Here is a 6,234-nt window from a genome sequence, read left to right as displayed (position 1 = left end):
CCTTGAATGTCTGTGGCAACAGACATACTGTTTTCCAGATTGTGGGAGCTCTCTGAAGCTGAATGCCATCCGGCCTTGCTGTCCACACAACAGCAGCTCTTGGTCCATTCATTTCTAGCAGATCTTCTCATGAACTTCAGCTTTAATTTCCCTCCGAACTGGACTACACCACTGCGAAGCATGCAGGCATTCAGCTCCCTGCTCCAGAGCAGACAGACGTGGTGCGGGTAAGGGCTCTTTTCCTCCAAAACAACAGGAGGGAAGAGCCTCATGTTTTTCATTCCCTGCCTGAATTTAAGAATGGCAGAAAGCCAAGGAACAGCACGGTGTGCACACCTATGCAAACTGCAGCCAAAGGATATAATTTTCCAATCTTCACAGCAGCCCTTCACACAAGCCTAGGAGCCTGTAGCCCAGCAGCTGGTAACAGTGTTTTCTCAAATATTCACCGTCATAAAACCACACACTCTACATCCAAGCTCAAACTCACAGAAATTGTACTAATACAGAGCTTTCCATTTTTACTCATTTGTTAAGAAGAATCACACACATTTTGATTCTGGTAGCATGAATTCTTTTTTCACACCCGCACCTCTAAACTGTGGTTAGCAACAGCGTAATTTCACATTCAATACTTCTCTCTTATGGTTTCCTTTTACCATCTATGTCATGAATTAGTCCTTTTTTCTCCATTTTCTAAAAGAAGAAAGCATTCTTAAGGAGAGGTTAAAAATAAAACAAAAAATCTCCCTTCCTCTTTCCTATCCCCCAAATCTAATCGTGCAAATTTATTCTGGTTTAGTGCAACAGGTCAGTACTGTGATGATGTCACTAGATAGGCTCATTATGTTGCATAAAATTAGAGATACATTACTAATTCTAACCTTAAGAAGAAACAGTTACAAAATTCACAGACTTGCCATACACAGTGGATCCTGGAAAAATAATTTAAAAAAATTTCATTTTCCCCTTGAGTGAAAACCAAAAAAATGCCCTGATTTAAACCTGTGACTGAATCATATTTGGAAAATAAGCAACTTCTGCCCACAGTGCTGTCATGACTTTTGTGCTGCAGTAGCTTCCTGGATGTAGGCTGTTGAAAATGGGGCCCCCAGAGTATAAGGAATTAAGGTAAAGGAATAACTGCATCAAGAAATCAATTGTGCCATTATAGAATACATGCATATGCTTAAAGCCCAAGTTTCTTACGGTTAATGCATTAAAGATCAGAGTTGGGCACAAAAGTGAATCAATTGAGAGGTATCAAATATAATATGCTACCAGCGCTGAAAATAACAAATTGACTCTGACTTGTGCAAGTAGTCCACACCATACGCCCTTCTATTCCAATGTTTCAGTGAATTGCTTGAGAAAATAAATTAATTGCACCATCATGAGGAAACACACATGGAATATGCTTTACCGGAAGGCAGAATGTAACTTGGTAGGTGACCCAAACGGATGCGCAACAGAGCTGTGGGGAGCTGCAGTGGAATTCCTGGAAAGCCACCATATTTGCTGCAACAGTAATTTAGACAAGAGCTGGCAATATTTGATGGTGGTGCAGTTTTAAATAAAACCTGGTATTTGTTAAAATGCTCTGGATATCGATTGATACTCTGCTCAATATTCGTCATTGTTCCAACAGCCCTGAAAGAAGAGTTGTGAGAACTCCGAAAAAGTTCCCATAGCAACAGCAAGGAGATGGGACTATTTTTCTCCTAGCTCTGGGTGAACGGTAACAACACGAAAGTGTGGTAGAAGGGCCCTTCCCGTGCCAAGCAGATCTGCTCTGTTTTAGAGTTTGACACAAGGGAAATATTTTCACTGCCCCCCTCCCCAAAGAGATGACCGCCTTTTCTGTTAAAATCATCACATTATTTTCCCTCTTAGGAGAACAAAGACTCTCTTTTTACCCTCAGGAACAAGAAAGATAAAACAGCCTGCACGCATGTGCATCCTAGGCTGCAAATAAGGCCAGCAATGAGGTCTGATGACCACCTCCTCATGGAAACTCCCTCAAATCCACGCCTAAGCAGGTGGGGGTTCACCTGCTTGCAAGCCCCCCTTTTGCTCCCAGCCACTAGAATATTCCCAAGGGGCTTTGTGTCTCCGCAGGGACTCTGGGCTAGCCTACAGCCCTCTGGCTGTTGCTGCAGTCAGCAGTGTGTGGTGTGTGACTTGACCGGAGGATTCGCGGTGCGTGGACTTGCTCTTTTATACAGAAACAGAGATGACAGGCCAGGCTACGAGATGAAGTGGCCTACTTGGAGCTCCCTAGTTTAAGATGAGCCTACCCAATCTTTTGCAGTTGCCTTCAAGAATGTGCAAAAGCTGTCAGAACAGTTCTGAGGTTAGCATGCTTCTCTGGGTATCATGAAAGTTTTATTTACAACAGGCTTTTGTGCATAAGCATAGCAATACTTTCTAACACAGACATGTCATAACAACACAAAACAGAACCAGCAATTCATGTATCCATACTTCAGGCATGTGTTTCAGAATACTGGCCTCTTATCATTTCAGGATCTCCCAGTACATGTAAACAAACTACTCTCTTAAGAGGAAAATTTACTAAAAATACAAATGTATGTATTACAAATTATGTGATTTCTATGCGCTGCATCTACCTCAAAGCATTACAGCTGTCTTGAGCGCTGTAATGCAATGAAGTATTTTCTACTTCATTTTCACTCTTGTCCAGAAAGATAATTGATTTAATAAACTTTTTAATTAACTAAGCCGTTTTTGTTTACTTGATATATCAGTTTTTGCAGCTCTTCCCTCATCCAGTGCTCCCAACCAATTCCCTATATCAAATGTACTTTTTCTGGGAGGGGGTTCCCAGCACTTCAAACTGTGCTCACAACCCCAGTATGAATTGTAGGAAATTGTTGGTCCCAGTATATGCACATTACATTCCATGTGGCAGACTGGTGTATGCTAGCCTGTTTTGACTATGGGCTGTAACTATGCTTACACAAAGTCTTGCCCACAATAGGCTGGGTTATTTTCCATCACAGTAACCAGTACAACTGGTTGATCAGGCCCTGATCCAAGTGCAAAGGAGATGGCAAAGTAGTAAGAGCGTTTGTGCTCTGGGGGTTTCCCTTTCACCAGCACTCCCCTCTTGCTCTGGCTGGTGCAGCTGCCTGCATCCCTGGTGGGATGGGTTGATACCAAAAGCTGGTGGTGCCTGCTGGAACTGCCTGATAATGCTGAGGGGGTTCCTTAGTGCGGTTTTGCAAACCCTTGGGGGTTTGTCCAGAATTTCTTACCAACAAGGAAAAAAGAATAAAGATTTAGGTGAGAAACTGTTTGTAAAAAATGATTTTCTGCCTTCAGAAACTGAAGATTTTTGAAAAATGCACTTTGTTTTAAAATTCTAAAAAAATAAATGAGAAATGTTTTGTATTTTTTTTTAAATTCATTTTTTTCTTTAAAAAGCTCTGAAGAATTTTCAGCCATGTGAAAGCGTTTATTCCAAGAGATGCATTCCACTACAAAAGTGCTGGCTTGCCAGTTTACACAGCTAAAATTTAAACAGTGTAGGACCAACAACATGTACTTATAGAGAAACCTTTCAAAGAAAGTTCTAGCACTTACGACTACCAGGCAGCTATTGATAATAAAACATTCTTTTATACAGAGTTTGGGGAACGTTTGCTCTCATATACAGCAGTAACTGCATTAATGAATGGAGTCACAGTGGTGTACTTTGTGCAAAAAGTGAGCCAGGCCCATATTCTTTCTCCTTGCTTTTAAACGTCCATGTTATAGATTGCAATTGATTAAAAAATGAAGAAGTCAATATAGTCGCTGGCAACTTTCAGGGAAGCTCACAAGAGTTAAACCAGGCTGCTGAGCACTCCTCCTCCTCCCTTGTATTTCTGTGTCCTCAAACAAGGGTGCTGAGAAGAGCTGAAGCACCACCGCCCCCTCCCCCCAAAATAATTGAGCATGCCCTCAGTTCCCATAAAGTCAGCCTGCACAGTCCCGAGGGAGGTAGAAATTCCCATAAAAGGATCATTCCAAATCCCCGGGATAAGTTTATTTGGCATGCTATTCAAGCAAAAGGAGCCTTGCAATTGTTTTCCTTGACCTTTTAACCCGCTTTTCTTATCCCCGCAGAGGTCAAAGGACAAGAACCAGGCTCCCCTCCCCCAGCCTCTCCCCGCCCCAGCCCCCAAGCCCAGGGAGGCTCAAAGGGAAGAGTTTAACCCAGGCAGCCAGAAACAGATGTCTGCAATGCAAGGGCTGGGGGAGGGAAGGGAAAGGAAGCTAGGAAAGGTGACTTGAAGCTGGTATTTATTTAATTGATCATTAAGCCTAGAAATGAGAGAAAAATCGAAGAAAGTTTTCCTGCAGGCAAAGAAAGTAATGGGGATTAGGGCACTTTGTGTATCGATGCTGATATAATAGTATTTTTTTCTCTGCTGGTTTCAGGGGGTCAAACCTTAGCAAGGCTTCAAGAGATTACATCCGACTGCGTGCTGCTCTGCAGGAGGCAGAGGAGAGGGAAGTGCCTTCCAGGGGATTTCATCACATTTGCATTTCTGTATAGAAGCCAGAAAAAATCCTGCCCTCTGTTTACCTTTTGAAGCACCCTCAGTTCCAGCTCTCTGTGGAGCTGCAAACCCCAGAAGACGAGGAGGAAGGCTGCTCTGGAACGGGGGCGATCCCCGCGGGGCGGGAGGCGGTGCCCCTGCCCACCCCGGCGGCCCCTCACCGAGCCCACCGGCTCCGGGGCCGAGGCGGCCCCCGCCGTGCCAGCCAAGGGCCGCCTGAGCCCCCGGCGCCAGCCTAAGGATGCGGGGCCTTGCGCTGCTGGCGGTGGGCAGCTGATGTGGCTGGAGGGGCTCCCAGCCGCTGAGGCCCGGTAGCCCAAAGGGTGCCAGGGCTGTCGGTACCCGGAGCCGGTGTACGTGCGGGTTGGCTCTCCCACGGCCGGCAGGCAGCGCCCTGCGCCTGCCCGTGGCGCGGCCGGAGCGGAGCGAGGGTCAGGCCGCAGGGGCTGCGCTTGCCCGGGGCCGGGCCCAGGCGGGCCAGCACCCACAGGCCGCGGACCCCCACACGGCGCTGCCCCCACCGCGGCGCCTCCCTCCCCGGCAGGGGAGTGCCCCTCTCTTCGATGGTTGTCGGTACCCGCCCGGCGCGGCGGCAGCCGCCGCTGACCTCGCCACAAAGAGCAGGTTCACTCCGGCGCCCCTCCCCCACCCCGCCGGGCGGCGCAGTGCGGGGGGAGGGGGAGCGCGGCCGCGGCGTGGGGGATGGGCCGCTCCGACCCGCCTCGTCGAGGGGCGAACGTGTGGGTTGTGTCTTTTTTTCACCCAGGCTGCCTAAATTTACAGTTTCCTTTTGCGGCCGGGGCGGCGGTGTTAGGACGCGTTGTCGGGAAGCCGGGGACAGGCCGGCCGTGCCGCGCCGGCGGGGGGAGGCGGCCGCCATCTTCCCTGCGCGCCCGACCGGGGATCCCTGCTGCCCCCCGCGCTGCTGCGAGGGCGGCCGGGGGCGGCAGCCGGGGTGCACGGGGTAAAGGAGAAAGCGGGCCAGGGGGTGGCCTGTCACCGGCTTTGGGCCGGTAGGGCCGGGCGGAGCGGGCGCCCTGGCGCTCCCTCACGGCCTGGGCCTCTCCTCCAGCCCATGCACCGGTCAGGCCCTTACCCGGGTTTTCCTGTGAAATGTTCATCAGGTCACGCTGAGGAGGCGTAAGCACACTGTAGCATCGCTGTGAATCTCCTTACTTTGATTCAAAACCAAACCGAAACTGAAGATACACGTGTTCTGTAACTAGCAGCTCTTTCTGCTCCTTAGTAACTTACACTGATGTGGTCGGCGCGTTCAATATCTTCCGAAGTCTGTGTTTTTAAGCCAAGAAAAAGCTGTGCATTCAATAGGTTACGTTCACGTTCACAAAATGCTGCTTAAATGTTAGAGTATTTCCTTCTACATTTTCTAGCAGAGTTATGGAGGTGGGGGAAAGGGAAGATGCTCTAGAAACCTTGATTTAAGGTGTGGGAGGCAACCCACGGCAAGTCCAAATGCCAATGGTGCGTAGGTAGTGCACTTGTGCACTGGTAACAGGGAAAATCCCTCACGGGACAGCTTTACCTGAATTATTGGGGATTTTATGCAGTGGGAACTTAAGAGCATTTGGACCAGGTGAAGTCCCATCCTTCCCTCACCAGGTCATGGCAAGGACTGTAGCTTATTAGCCTCTGAGGTGATGCCTCT

The sequence above is a fragment of the Falco peregrinus genome, chromosome 4 (genome assembly GCF_023634155.1).
Source record: "Falco peregrinus isolate bFalPer1 chromosome 4, bFalPer1.pri, whole genome shotgun sequence".
NCBI classification, from domain to species: Eukaryota; Metazoa; Chordata; class Aves; order Falconiformes; family Falconidae; genus Falco; species Falco peregrinus.
The sequence above is the reverse complement of the archived record's forward strand: the minus strand, read 5'-3'. Positions refer to the sequence as shown.